General features: G+C 49.6%; 2 pseudogenes; both read left to right on the top strand.

Moving 5' to 3' along the window:
• Positions 1 to 2,135: 2,135 nt before the first annotated feature.
• LOC136165157 (UL16-binding protein 3-like) lies at positions 2,136 to 13,770 on the top strand (annotated as a pseudogene).
• On the top strand, positions 5,673 to 6,916 carry LOC136162863 (tyrosine-protein kinase RYK-like; annotated as a pseudogene).

Raw genomic sequence — 13,770 nt, 5'->3', positions numbered from 1 at the left:
TCTGCAAAGGTCTTCCCACCCCTTCCTCCTGGGATGAGAGCCCGGCCCCTCTCATCTTGGCCCCTGGGTGGGTCCCCTCCCCGCTGACACGTCATGTGGAGCCCCCATGCTGCTCTCAGTCCCTGTGAGTCCTGCCCTCGCCCTGAGCACCTGCTGTTCTCACACCACCCACCCTGGGCCCTGCGAGCCAGCGGTCTGTGCTCAGTCAGGGGACGTGGCCAAACCCTTTTAGCATCAATAGGCCCTCAGCCTAGTGCGGGCCCCTCCCTTTTCACAATGTCACCTGACAGTGGGGACCTCTCAGAACTCAGGGCTGAGCTTGTCTAAGCTCTGTTCTCAGATGATATGGGGTCTTATCCACCTGCTCATTTCCAGGAATAGGAGGTTCAGTGAGGGGCAGGGGTCGGCTGGGAATCACATTCCCCATCCTCACACCAGGCCCTGTGCCCCTGCCTTTCCTCTGAATTCTGCCCTCAGTACCTCTTCCTGGAAAGGACTCAGCCCAGGAAGACAGTTATGATGAAACTGAGGAGGACCACGGGGAGGATCCAGGCTTTGGTCTTGATGGCTGTCGCCCCGGGCTGGAATCCTGGGGGGCCCATGGTTGGTTTGCTGCAAAGAGAGCAAGAGTGACGCCCTTGTCCAGACCTTAAACTCGGCAGATGCCTCCTCGCCCCCCTGACCCTGGTACCCCTACTGTGCAGATAGTTTACACCCATCACATAGAGTCCTCTGTGATAGGTCCTCAGGCGAGATGGGGGGGAAGGCAGGAGCCCAGTCCTCATGGGGCTCTGACAGATAATGGGGGGAAAGAGTTTAAAAACAAAACAAATAAAAAAGGGAGCTTGCATTTCTCCCCTCCAACAAAGTAAGTCTTTCACCTGGGTTCTCAGGAACCATCTGATTCATCTGTGTTCCCCCAGAGTGAGGGGGGAAAAAATAGCATTTTTAACAGTGAAGCAGTAAAACAAGGAGATCTCTGGTTCTGTCTTTACATGGAAATGAATTTGTAACTGAGCTGGCTTTAATTGGGTTAAGGGAAAGTATGCACTATATAAATAAACTCTCAGAAATATCAAATAAAGCTCACCAGAACACATTTCTGACACCAGGAACGACCCTGAGTCTGAATGATTGGCCAGAGATGACCCAGAATCTAACTCCATTACCAAAGAACCTGAAACTACAAGCCATGTGTCAGAGCAGTTCTCCTGGGTTCCCTTACCCTGAGGCTCTCCACCCTGTAGACCCTTCCCCAAAAAGCCTCTTCCTTGTCAGCATGTGTGTCTCCTGGAACAGTCCATTTCCCAGTGTTAGACAAAAGCCCACTCTCAGACCCTGCAAGGAGTCCCCCTTTCTGTAACAGATGTGGACTGTGGTGGGATTGCCTCACTGCGACTGATGCTCTGATCATTCAAGTACTTAGGGACAAGTTTGTCCGCTGACTGACACGACCCAGTGGCCGGAACAGGGATTTTCTTTTGTCCCGTGTCTCCTCCCAACTCAGATGACTGGCCTGGGCGCCCCGATCTGGTAAGGAACCAAGACTTAAGACTGATAAGGAACAGGGTGAGGAACTAGAGCCTTCAGTTCAGTCGCTCAGTCGTGTCCGACTCTGCGACCCCATGGACTGCAAGTCCATCACCAACTCCCGGAGTTTACTCAAACTCATGTCCATCGAGTTGGTGATGCCTTCTAACTATCTCATCCTCTGTTGTCCCCGTCTCCTACCGCCTTCAATCTTTCTCAGCATCAGGGTCTTTTCCAGTGACTCAGTTCTTCGCATCAGGTGGCCAACGTATTGGAGTTTCAGCTTCAGCAACAATAACTTGGCGGTCTCCTCTCACCAGTGCAAGTCGGGCACCGCGTAGGCAGGTGGGCAGGCGAGTACACAGGGAAACCTGGCGAGAGAGCGAGCCAGCTGGCAAGAGAGCCCCGCCCAGGCCCCGGCGCGCGGCTTCCTAGTGGTTACCTGAGAAGCCTGGGGCGGGGCCTGTCGGCTGATGGGCGGGCCAGGCACTCAGCGCCGGAGCTGAGGTCCAGACCGCAGCTGCCGGCCAGCCGCGAGGATCGCCGGTTCCGACTTGGCAGCCTCGCACTCCTGCAAAATTGGGATCCAGGTGGCAAAGGGAGAGATGGGTGGCTCCAAGACCAGTCTTGGCTTCGTTTTGCTTCCGATTGTCTTGTTGAGCGGGACGTCCAGCGGTGAGTTCGGGGATGACCCTGCGCGGGGAGTGGCGGGGGAACGCGAGGAGGTTGAATGGGTTACGAACCGGAACGGGGATGGGGGTGGTGTCCGTGGGGGTTCGCGAAACTTCTTGCAGGGTGGCGCTGCCGCCCCCTCCTCTTTCCCGTCCCTCGGCCTGTTTGGTCCTCGGAGGCTCCTCCCGGCTCCTTGCCGGCTCTCCGGGCCAGAACAGGGGTGCCTTGGGTGAAGTAGTAATGCCGGGAGTTTGGGAGGTGACGCTGGGAGAAAAACGGGCCGTGCCGCGGCAGGAAATAGGGTTGAAACCCCCCAAGGGTCCAGACCGTCCCTGGGAAGTGGGAGCGCTGGAGCCGGGTGGTTTGGGACCAGTCGGCCACTCTGCGGAAAAGGGACCCAGACCCGCCCCGAAAATCACACCCTCCCTCCCCGAGCTGTGCAACAGAGACCCTTCTGGTCCCTACATCTCCCGGCCCTTGAAGGACAATCACCCGTTTCCGGCCGTGAGTTACAAACTCAGAGCGGACTCAGGTGCCCAGGAGGAGGAGGCGGCGCGCTCCCAGCTTAAAAGTGCTTGATTGTTTTGGGGTGAAATGTCCTATAGATATCAATTAGGTCTAGCTGGTCCATTGTATCATTTAAGGTTTGTGTTTCCTTGTTGATTTTCTGTTTAGTTGATCTATAAAACACTGATGAAAGAAATCAAAGAGGACACAAACAGATGGAGAAACATACCGTGTTCATGGATTGGAAGAATCAATATTGTCAAAATGGCTATTCTACCCAAAGCAATCTATAGATTCAATGCAATCCCTATCAAGCTACCAACGGAATTTTTCACAGAACTAGAACAAATAATTTCACAATTTGTATGGAAATACAGAAAACCACGAATAGCCAAAGTAATCTTGAGAAAGAAGAATGGAACTGGAGGAATCACCCTCCCTGACTTCAGACTCTACTACAAAGCCACAGTCATCAAGACAGTATGGTACTGGCACAAAGACAGAAATATAGATCAATGGAACAGAATAGAAAGCCCAGAGATAAATCCACGAACCTATGGATACCTTATCTTTGACAAAGGAGGCAAGGATATACAATGGAAAAAAGACAACCTCTTTAACAAGTGGTGCTGGGAAAACTGGTCAACCACTTGTAAAAGAATGAAACTAGAACACTTTCTAACACCATACACAAAAATAAACTCAAAATGGATTAAAGATCTAAATGTAAGACCAGAAACTTTAAAACTCCTAGAGGAGAACGTAGGCAAAACACTCTCTGACATAAATCTCAGCAGGATCCTCTATGACCCACCTCCCAGAATATTGGAAATAAAAGCAAAACTAAACAAATGGGACCTAATGAAACTTAAAAGCTTTTGCACTACAAAGGAAACTATAAGTAAGGTGAAAAGACAGCCCTCAGATTGGGAGAAAATAATAGCAAATGAAGAAACAGACAAAGGATTAATCTCAAAAATATACAAGCATCTCCTGAAGCTCAATTCCAGAAAAATAAATGACCCAATCAAAAAATGGGCCAAAGAACTAAACAGACATTTCTCCGAAGAAGACATACAGATGGCTAACAAACACATGAAAAGATGCTCAACATCACTCATTATTAGAGAAATGCAAATCAAAACCACAATGAGATACCATTACACACCAGTCAGGATGGCTGCTATCCAAAAGTCTACAAGCAATAAATGCTGGAGAGGGTGTGGAGAAAAGGGAACCCTCTTACACTGTTGGTGGGAATGCAAACTAGTACAGCCACTATGGAAAACAGTGTGGAGATTTCTTAAAAAACTGGAAATAGAACTGCCATATGACCCAGCAATACCACTTCTGGGCATACACACCGAGGAAACCAGATCTGAAAGAGACACGTGCACCCCAATGTTCATCGCAGCACTGTTTACAATAGCCAGGACATGGAAGCAGCCTAGATGTCCAACCGCAGATGAATGGATAAGGAAGCTGTGGTACATATACACCATGGAATATTACTCAGCCGTTAAAAAGAATTCATTTGAATCAGTTCTAATGAGATGGACGAGACTGGAGCCCATTATACAGAGTGAAGTAAGCCAGAAAGATAAAGAACATTACAGCATACTAACACATATATACGGAATTTAGAATGATGGTAACGATGACCCTATATGCAAAACAGAAAAAGAAACACAGAAGTACAGAACAGACTTTTGAACTCTGTGGGAGAAGGTGAGGGTGGGATGTTTCAAAAGAACAGCATGTATATTATCTATGGTGAATCAGATCACTAGCCCAGGTGGGATGCATGAGACGAGTGCTCGGGCCTGGTGCACTGGGAGGACCCAGAGGAGTCGGGTGGAGAGGGAGGTGGGAGGGGGGATCGGGATGGGGAATACGTGTAACTCAATGGCTGATTCGTGTCAATGTATGACAAAACCCACTGAAATGCTGTGAAGTAATTGGCCTCCAACTAATAAAATAAAATTTAAAAAAAAAAAAAAAAAAAGTGCTTGAGTTGCTCTATAGGAACCTCGGCTGCTGGCTCCACCCCGGACCAGGGACTCCGCGGCGCGGCTCCATCAGTGTTCCCTGGGCTCCACCCCTGGCCCCCAGGCTCCACCCCTGGCCTCTGGGCTCCACGCTCGAGCCCGGGGACCGGTGCGAGCCTCTTCTTGAGCAGGGACCAGTTGCCCAGGCTCATTGGTTTAGACAGAACTTTTTTTATTAGAGAAATGACCTTGTTGGGCACTACGTCTATCCTTTAACCCAACGAAACAGACGTCCTGCCTTTCACTAGGCCTGCAGAGTCCAAGTCGAATATAATCAGGTTTCCAAGTAGACAGTTTCGTGGACCTGCCCCAGGCCAGCATTTCTGCTTGGTGGGGGTGGGGGTGCGAGGGGCACGGGGTGGGGGGTTTCCACGCACTATATCGGCTCTAGCTTTCCTTTTCTGCAAAGTAGATGATGAGGTTATGATACTAAATGCAGTTCAACTTGACAGTAAATTCTTCAAAAACTTCCCTTCTTCTAAAATTTGAAAGGAAGGAAAATGTGCTACCAAAATCTTGAAGTAAAAACTTCCGTCTTGGACAAAGCCACTAGCAGAACTAGCTGTGATCCTGTTCATGCAGCTCGGCTACTTCTGCCCGCGTGTTTTGTATCAGCGCAGGGGTTTCCCGTGCAGTTATATTTCTTGTAGTAATAATATTAGCTGTTTTGCACCTTCATTGTGTGACAAGAATTGAACTGGAAGACAGCATCCTTGCACAGTAGTTCCCAAGGGTTGTCTCAGCCTCTTCCCAGATGACTCAGGATCTGAGAGGCCACACACTCAACAGTGGTACTTCCGCCCTTTATCCTACCTTGTGGGCGGGTAGAGGAGTGTCTTGAGAAGTGCCACTCTTTTGGAGGCCAGAGCTAAGGTGAAGGATATCGAAATATCCAAGGAGAGGATAACTCTATCCATGGAGAGGATGTACATCAAGAAGGTAGTTTTGGGTGTATTTTCCCTGGGATTTATGTAGATGAAAAAGATCCAAATAAAGAACAGCAATCATTTGTAAAAACAGAGATTAAGCTTCTGAAATTCAGGTGACAATGATACTCACTGAATGTTGCAAACTATGAGATCTTCATCACAGAAATCTTCCTCCTATTTCCCTTGTGTGTATAGAAGAAAGAGAAAACCCCTCGTGATATTGCCTTACATGAATTGGGAGAATCGTACATAGTTTTCACAGCCTTGCAAATTGTGTGTCTGTGTGTGTATTAGTCAGTCAGGCATGTCCGACTCTTGCCACCCAAGGACTGTAGCCCGCCAAGCTCTTCTGTCCGAGGAATTCTTCAGGCAAGAATACTGGAGTGGGTGGCCATTGCCTTCTCCAGGGATCTTTCTGACCCAGGGAACAAACTCCTGCATAGCAGGCAGATTCTTTATGTCTGAGCCACCAGGGGAGCCTGCAGCACAAGTAAGTAGAGGCCAGTAATCCGCAGGTGATTTCTCAACAGGACCTGGTCCACAAGGTCAGACTGCCTGTGGAATGAGTTACCTGGTCAGAAGAGAAGTCCTCCACAAAGACCTGGCTGCTAGGAGCTCTGCTACTGATGACAGCCTCACGTTAAGAGTGCAGATTGCCCCTCTCCAGAGTCTTGTTCCCCATGGACTCTCACTGTCTGGGGGCAAATGAAAATGTGAGATCCATGGATGGCTCATGAACATCTGGATAAGAATGGGTTCTCTGGACTTCCCTGGTGATCCAGTCGCTAAGACTCCACACTCCAAAGAAGGGGCCCGGTTTGATCACTGGTTGGCGAACTGGGTCCCACATGCCACAACTAAGAAGTCAGCATGTTGCAACTAAGGGTCTTCATGCTGTAAAAAGATCCCAAGTGCCACAACTAAGACCCAATACAGCAAAAAAAAAAAAAAAAAAAGATATTAAAAAATAATTTTTTTTTTAGTTCTTCAGATGTGTGGGCCTTCAGAGTGATATTGTAGGAGCTCATGGCACTGGGTCAAATAGCCCACACAAATGTTGACTCTTTAGAGATATGAAAGAAGGTTACCGAATACCCCAGCCTATCAACTGTCCTGATGAAACATTTGCTGTGATGACTTGTGCTGGGCCTTAGATTCGGAGAAGCCCAGTTCCAGCAGCTGGTCCGGTGTCTCACAGAGGTCCTTGCAGCCCTGGGGGCCTGTGTCTGATTCTCCTCTCTCAGTCCCCCAGCGTCAGCAGGAAGGTGCCTGCTGAGGCCCACTTGGAGCCAGCCGGTCACATACATCACCCAGCACCACAGAAGCACGTTGTCTTCCAGAGCACTGTGCCTTACGAATGCTGTAGCATCTAAACTTTCTGAGACAGACTTAGTGATGTGGAATATTTTCTAGATATTACTTTCATTAGGTTGAACTGAAAATGTTTGTATAAATTTTTTGACCAAGAAATTTTTAAATAATGTTATAAATTAAATAGTTTTTAAGATTGCTTCAACACAAATACTTGGACTAGCTTAGTGCCACGTGCTTTTTAGTTTCTACTTCCTCAAAGTAATGGAGTTGACTCACCCTTGAATGTGCTCTGCTTAGTTGCTCAGTCGTGTCCGACTCTTTGCGACCCCATGGACTATGCAGTCCATGGAATTCTCCAGGGTTGAATACTGGGGTGGATAGCCTTTCCCTTCTCCAGGGGATCTTCCCAACCCAGGGATCAAACCCAGGTCTCCCACATTGCAGGTGGATTCTTTACCATCTAAGGCACCAGGGAAACTCAAGAATACTGGAGTGGGTAGCCTCTCCCTTCTCCAGGGGATCTTTCTGACCCAGGGATTGAACTGGGGTCTCCTGCATTACAGGTGGAGTCATTACCTGCTGAGCCACCAGGGAAACTCTTCAGTTTCTCTCTTTTCTTTCTTCTTCTTCTTCTTCTTTTCTTTTTTAATGTTTATCACTAGTCTTGGGAATTATTTGTCTATAAAGTGAAATACTTTGTCTTAAGAAAAGAAAAACAAAAAAAAAGCTGTTGCCTTGTACAGGAAAAAGCAGTGTTGGAGGAAGAAAACTTAAAAGCTTGAAGAAAAAAAAAGAAAAATACAATAGAAACAGAAACTACTCTTTCATGGAAAATTGGCTTAAAAATTTTTTTTAATAAAGAGGAGTTCTGCCTTCTTACTTTGTGGATAGTAGGAGTGGAATTCACTGAAACATCTTAAATTTGGCAGACCCTAGCATTTCTCAGAGCCAGAAGTGTGTTTGGGGCAGGTCAGTAGTAAACAATGATGATTTTATTTATTGTTACTTTCTGGAAAAGGAGATCACACAATTCCAGAAGGTGCAATCATGTTTTAAGTTTAAGAATCCCTTTTATTGCACCTAGAACAGTGCTATGCACAGAATGTGTGCCTGAGTTGTGTTGCATTAAAAAAAAAAGTAAACAGATTTTGTGCTTATCTTCAAGGCTGGCTTACGTATAAAATGGATTTTTACGAACACTTGAAAAAATTAAAGGATTCAATTTATTAGAAAAAAAAAATTACATATGCATCCCCAGGAAAGTGCTTAATGCCTAGCCACTGATCAGCGCCTCCCTGGAGTCAAAGCTCCTCCCAGACATTTCACGCTGTTACTAATTGAAGCTGTTTATGACTCAGATCCTAATACTGGTGAAGTTAACAAGTGTGGAAAAGGAATAGTCGGTTTGTTCAGGAGCCCTGGGAAAATAGTGACCTAACGTCCTCAGGCCGTCTCCAAGCTTCCCGGTTAGAAAAGGGGGCGGAGGGGCTGCTGCGGGCGCATCCGCGTCCTGTGCAGTCAGGTTGTTGGCACAAGGCGGACGTCTGAGCCTCACCAGGCTTATGGTTTCAGCCAGTCTGGGGGTCTGTGTGCTTGCAGCCAGCAGTTTTTATGTGCTGGGGGTCTGCTTTCTGCAGAAACAACTTGAGACTTGTGTCAGATCTTTGTTATCTTTCAGGGAACTGGTAATTTCATGACACTGCTATGTGGCTGGTCACAGTCTGAATTGTCACCAGTTTCCCAGCCTAAGGAGTATTCTTGTTTCTCCATCTTCACGTGTCCTAATCCTTAACTCTTAAACCACTGTTTTGAGACTCACAGGAGGCCTGGCTGACTAAAACTTTTCTACAAACAAGAGGCAGGCAGAGGCCATGGGGGACGGGTTTTCCCACTAAGGCCCCCTAGAGCCCTTTTGGTTACAAGACTATTTATTACCCATTTCCCCATGGTCCCAAGAAGCCCAGGGCCTCCAGCAGCTTCCTGTCTCTTGAAGAGAATGTAAACATGGCCTCTCTCAACTGGCATCCTATCCCTTTGTCTGATAACTCACCCAGCAAAACCCCCGACCTGGCCCCCAGTACCTAAGGTAGGAGGGACGGGACAGGGTCTCCCAGAGTGTGACACAGGGCCCGAGGGTGAGGCTGGGCATGCCCACGTCTGCCCTCTAGTCCCACACTCATATTGTCTAGGAATTGGGATGGCGGCAGCCTATAATGGTTATTGATTAAGGCAGGAGTTGACAGATTTTTTTCTACAGAACAAAGTAAATGTCGTTGTCTCTTTTGGCCATTTGATATCTGTCTCTGGGTGCAAAAGGAGCTTCCACATTTGTGGAGCACCAGAGGCAAAATATAATGTGTAAATCAACTGAGAACCAGACTTGTCCACTGTCCTGGTTTCTGACCCCGTAAGGAGTGACCCATCCCCTAGAGAATCATCCACGAGCTGCCTCAGTTGTCTGTTTATGAACCAGAAACTTACCCTGTCCTGCCCTGTAGCTTCTGGTGGTGGGAATGTGATAGGAGGTGGGTCTGGCTGTTATGAGCTAATGCGCCCCTTCTGCTGTAGACTGGCTTCCTTGGTTCAAGGAGCAGTAGGGGACACTGCATGAAGCCACAGGTGTGAGCAGGGGATAGTGGCCCTGTATCAACTCTGGTGTTAGGCCTCGGTCACCTGCTGGTACATCTCATTTGTGCCCTGTGGCCCTGGTTATGCCAAGCCACATAATCACTTCTGTCCTATGATGGCTGGTCTATCTGAAGTAATGGTTAGGGGTTGATGCACCCAGATCATGATGGGCACCTCTGACATTCCATGACCAGAGGCCTCATCTCTGCCAGGCCCCAGGACCATTCCAGGATCCAGTTGGTAAAGAATCTGCCTGCAATGCAGGAGACCCCAGTTCAAATCCTGGGTCAGGAAGCTCCCCTGGAGAAGGGAAACGCTATCCAATCCAGTATTCTGGCCTGGAGAATTCCATGGAGTGTATAGTCCATGGGGTCAGAAGAGTCAGACACGACTGAGCGACTTTCACTAATTGCTTTGACCATTGTACCAACTTTGCTCCTGACATACAACACTCCACCTGGAATCTGATCTTCCTCCATTTTCCATCCCTGTTGCTGATGGAAGCCCACAGGAACACCATCTCCTGCCACCATCCCTGACCTTCCACAAAAGTCAGCCTTGAGTTGTTGGAGATGCTTCTCATCCACACTTTCCTCTCCCATAGAGACTATCAGGCTTTCCCATGGAGCTGGTGGACTGCACACTTTCCTGCCCTTTCACACCATGTCCGCCCTGGCAGGTTCACTTCTCTGAGCCTTGGATCCCCTCCTCTACCACCTGCCTCGGAAGTTCTGGATTTTCTCTTTCATGCCATGTGGGCCAGGCCTTTCTCCAGGCTTCCAAGACCCATCCTAGTGGGAGATCAGCAGCGTCTCCCCGGCCTTGTTAAGTCCTGTGACCCCTAATTGTGAAGTTTCCTATCTCCAACTTGGGGTTCTGTGTAACCTGCCACCTCTTTGCTCCTCTCCCTGTGATCCTGCTTCCTCAGGAGCATCCCCACAGGCCCCCCATCTCTCACAGGACACGGGGTTAGACTCTGACAGTCCTGTTTCATCTAGACCTTTCATGCATAGCAGTCTGGCACTTCTATACAAAGGTTATGATGCTGGGCCCTGACCTGGTGGACACGGGGACACACCCCGGATGAGTGACCTTTGCCAGGCGGGGCTCCTGCTTCTCCACGAGGAGGGGGACACTGGTGTGTGGTGTGTGGGTGGGGTGGTCATTGCTCTGACAGTCAGCCCTGCACTGTACTTGGCTCTCATAACTGGGGGAAGGGGCCTGTGTGTCTTTTTTCCCCAACTTCACCCTCACTACGTTTTGCCTTCACAGACGCTCATTCTCTTTCCTATAATTCCACCGTCGATCCTCGGCCCAGACATGGTCAGTCATGGTGTGAGGTTCAAGACGAAGTTGATCAAAAGGTCTTTTTCTCCTGTGACTGTGGTACAGCTGAGATCAAGTACCTGAGTCCATTGGGAGAGGAAGTGAAACGTATGAACATCTGGGAAACACAGACTGACACACTCAGAGACACTGGGGACTTGCTCAAGGAGCAAGTGTCTGACGTTACACCAGAGAGATACACAGACAAGGGTGAGTGAGGAAGTCCAAATGCAGGAGGAGCAGACTGGGGGCTCAGCTGCATCCACTGTTTTCGGGTAAAAAAAAAAAGTTGGATATTGTCCTTCGCTAGGAGTCCAGTGGAAAGAGCAGCTGTTGCAGGAGAGACCAGGGCCAGATTAGCTGGGCCCAGGGGAGGTGGACCCAGGTGGGGCAAAGAATCTGTCAAGCCCAGAGGCTGAGCTCTTTCTTTTCTCGGTGGGGTCAGGACCTCTGACCCTGCAGGCCAGGGTGACACGCTGGTATGAAGACAACGGACATACCAGTTTGGCTTCAGTGGAAAACTGTGGCTCCTCTTTGATTCGGAGAATGGACACTGGACAGTGGTTCATCCTGGGGGGACACAGATGAAAGAGAAGTGGGAGAAGGACAGAGCCCTGACCGACTTCTTCAAGAAGGTCTCCATGGGAGACTGTCGGGCCTGGTATCAGGCTTTCTTGGTGCGCTGGGAGAGAATGTTGAAGAGCACGGGTAGGTGAGAAGAGTAGGAGAAAGTGGTAGTTCTCTCATGGTGACATGGACTCACCCCTCTGTGTGTGTGTGTGTGTGTGTGAGTGTGCGTGTGTGTGAAAATGATCTGTCAGAGGTGAGTTGCTCCTGAAAGAACAATGACCCCCGGATGCTCTGTCATCCTCTTTCCTCTTTTACCTGCTGACATCTCTCCTCACAGCACGGGCCTTTGTACGATTGAACATGGATTCTTACCGATCCTAAACATGAGAGCATCTCTATGATTCCAATCTCCTTTTTACTCTTCCCTCTTTCCAGAACCTCCTTTTAAATGTCACCAGTCCTCCTTCTGGAAATCTGTCAACACCACCTCTGCTGTCAGCTCCTGAGGACTCCATCCTCATGTCACCATCTCTGATGTCCCAGCAGGACTGAGTGACTCTGTTGGAAATCTTGCTCTCCCATCAGCTGTCAGAGCCCCTGAGGACGGGGCTCCTCCCTCCCCCATCTCGCCTGAGGACCTCTTACAAGGGCCTCCACGTGTGGGTGGAGGGGTAGGGGTACCTGGGTCAGGGGGGTGAAGAAGCATCTGCCGAGTTTGGGGTCTGGACAAGGGATTCACCCTCACTCTCCTTGCAGCATCACCGACCACAGGCCCCCCTACAGTCCAGTCCACGGCCGCAGCCATCAAGCACATCACCTGGATCCTCCCCGTGGTCCTCACCAGTTTCATCATAACTGTCTTCCTGGGCTGAGTCCTTTCCAGGATCAGGTACTGAGGGCAGAATCCAGAGGGAGGGCAGGGGCACAGGGCCTGGTGTGAGGAGGGGGAAGGTGAATCCCAGCCGACCCCTGTCCTCACTGAACCTCCTCATCCTGGAAATGAGCAGGTAAGTAAGACCCCATATCACCTGAGAACAATAATTGCGGGCCCAGCTCCAAAGGCCTGTCCTCACAGAAAGTGGCTTGGGCCAAGCAGGCAAGGCAGGAGCCCTCAGCAGAGACTGTGGGGAGGGGCGAGGCCAGGCCTGAGCTCCTGGAGCAGCAGCAGTTCTCACTCAGCCTGTGGCCTGCCCGTCACCAGCCTCCTGGGGACCCAGAGCCTCCATCACTGAGCGGCCCTGCCTTGAGCAGAGGCGCCTGGGGATGGTGGGCCTGAGCTGGGGTGGAGGCTCCCAGCTGGGCTGTACCAGGAAGAGATGGGGGCAGGGACCCTAGTCCTGAGAGCTGTGTGTGCTGCTGGCTCAGAGGCTGGAGGGGAGAGAAGGAAGGAGGTTTGCCTGCAGCCCCCTAGGGTTGTCAGGAAGCAAGGCCCCTCCTCCGGGGACCTGCTCCCTGGACCTTTAGGCCCCCCTCGGGGAGGATCCGGACCTGAGTGAAGGGAGCAAGTTGATTCCTCACTGGCTCCTGTCCTGAGCCTGAGCAGGGCGTGTTAGGGCCTGGGGTGACTCTGTGATGCAGGAAGGAAGGAGGAGGGGACAAGAAGCTGCTGGGCCTGGGGTGGGGGTGGGTGTGGGGGACATAGGAGCCCCTCAGTGAGGGCGGGGCTGGAGTGGGGCTGGGGAGGGGCAGCCCCAGGAAAGTGACGGGATTCCTCAGCCCCCTGGACCAAGGCCTCTTTCTTTTCTGCAGGAGACGGTGCTCCCAGGAAGCCCACAGGTGCTCTGTCTGCCTTTCTTCTGCTCTTCACTTTAAGTCCAGGAGATCAGACCCCATGGGTCCTGAATCTGTTTTCTGGTTACGATGACACAGTAGAAGCATCATCTGATGAGCTTTATCACATTTCACGAAATCCTACTCAGCATCTCTTAAAAAAAAACAGCAACAATTTATTTCACCACTTTCTCCTGGTGCTAAGTGATGGAATTTCTACACTGAAATGTTCAGGTACTTGAAGAAATCTCCAGAAACAGGACATTTTTCATCGTATTCTAGTTTGTGCATAATTAGACTCTGCCTCGTGACCTCATTCTTACAAATGATATTGCAAGAAAAATACCATCTGGTATTATAGGACTCAGGGATTCTTTCTGTGTCTGGAGAAATCACCTCAACCTGTTTTCAATGGAACAAAGTTTTATTCATCACTGTTTCCCTTAATAATTTATTATGCTGAAAGTGAAAGTGTT

The sequence above is a fragment of the Muntiacus reevesi genome, chromosome 3 (assembly GCF_963930625.1).
Source record: "Muntiacus reevesi chromosome 3, mMunRee1.1, whole genome shotgun sequence".
NCBI classification, from domain to species: domain Eukaryota; kingdom Metazoa; phylum Chordata; class Mammalia; order Artiodactyla; family Cervidae; genus Muntiacus; species Muntiacus reevesi.
This window is presented reverse-complemented; position numbering and strand designations above follow the sequence as displayed.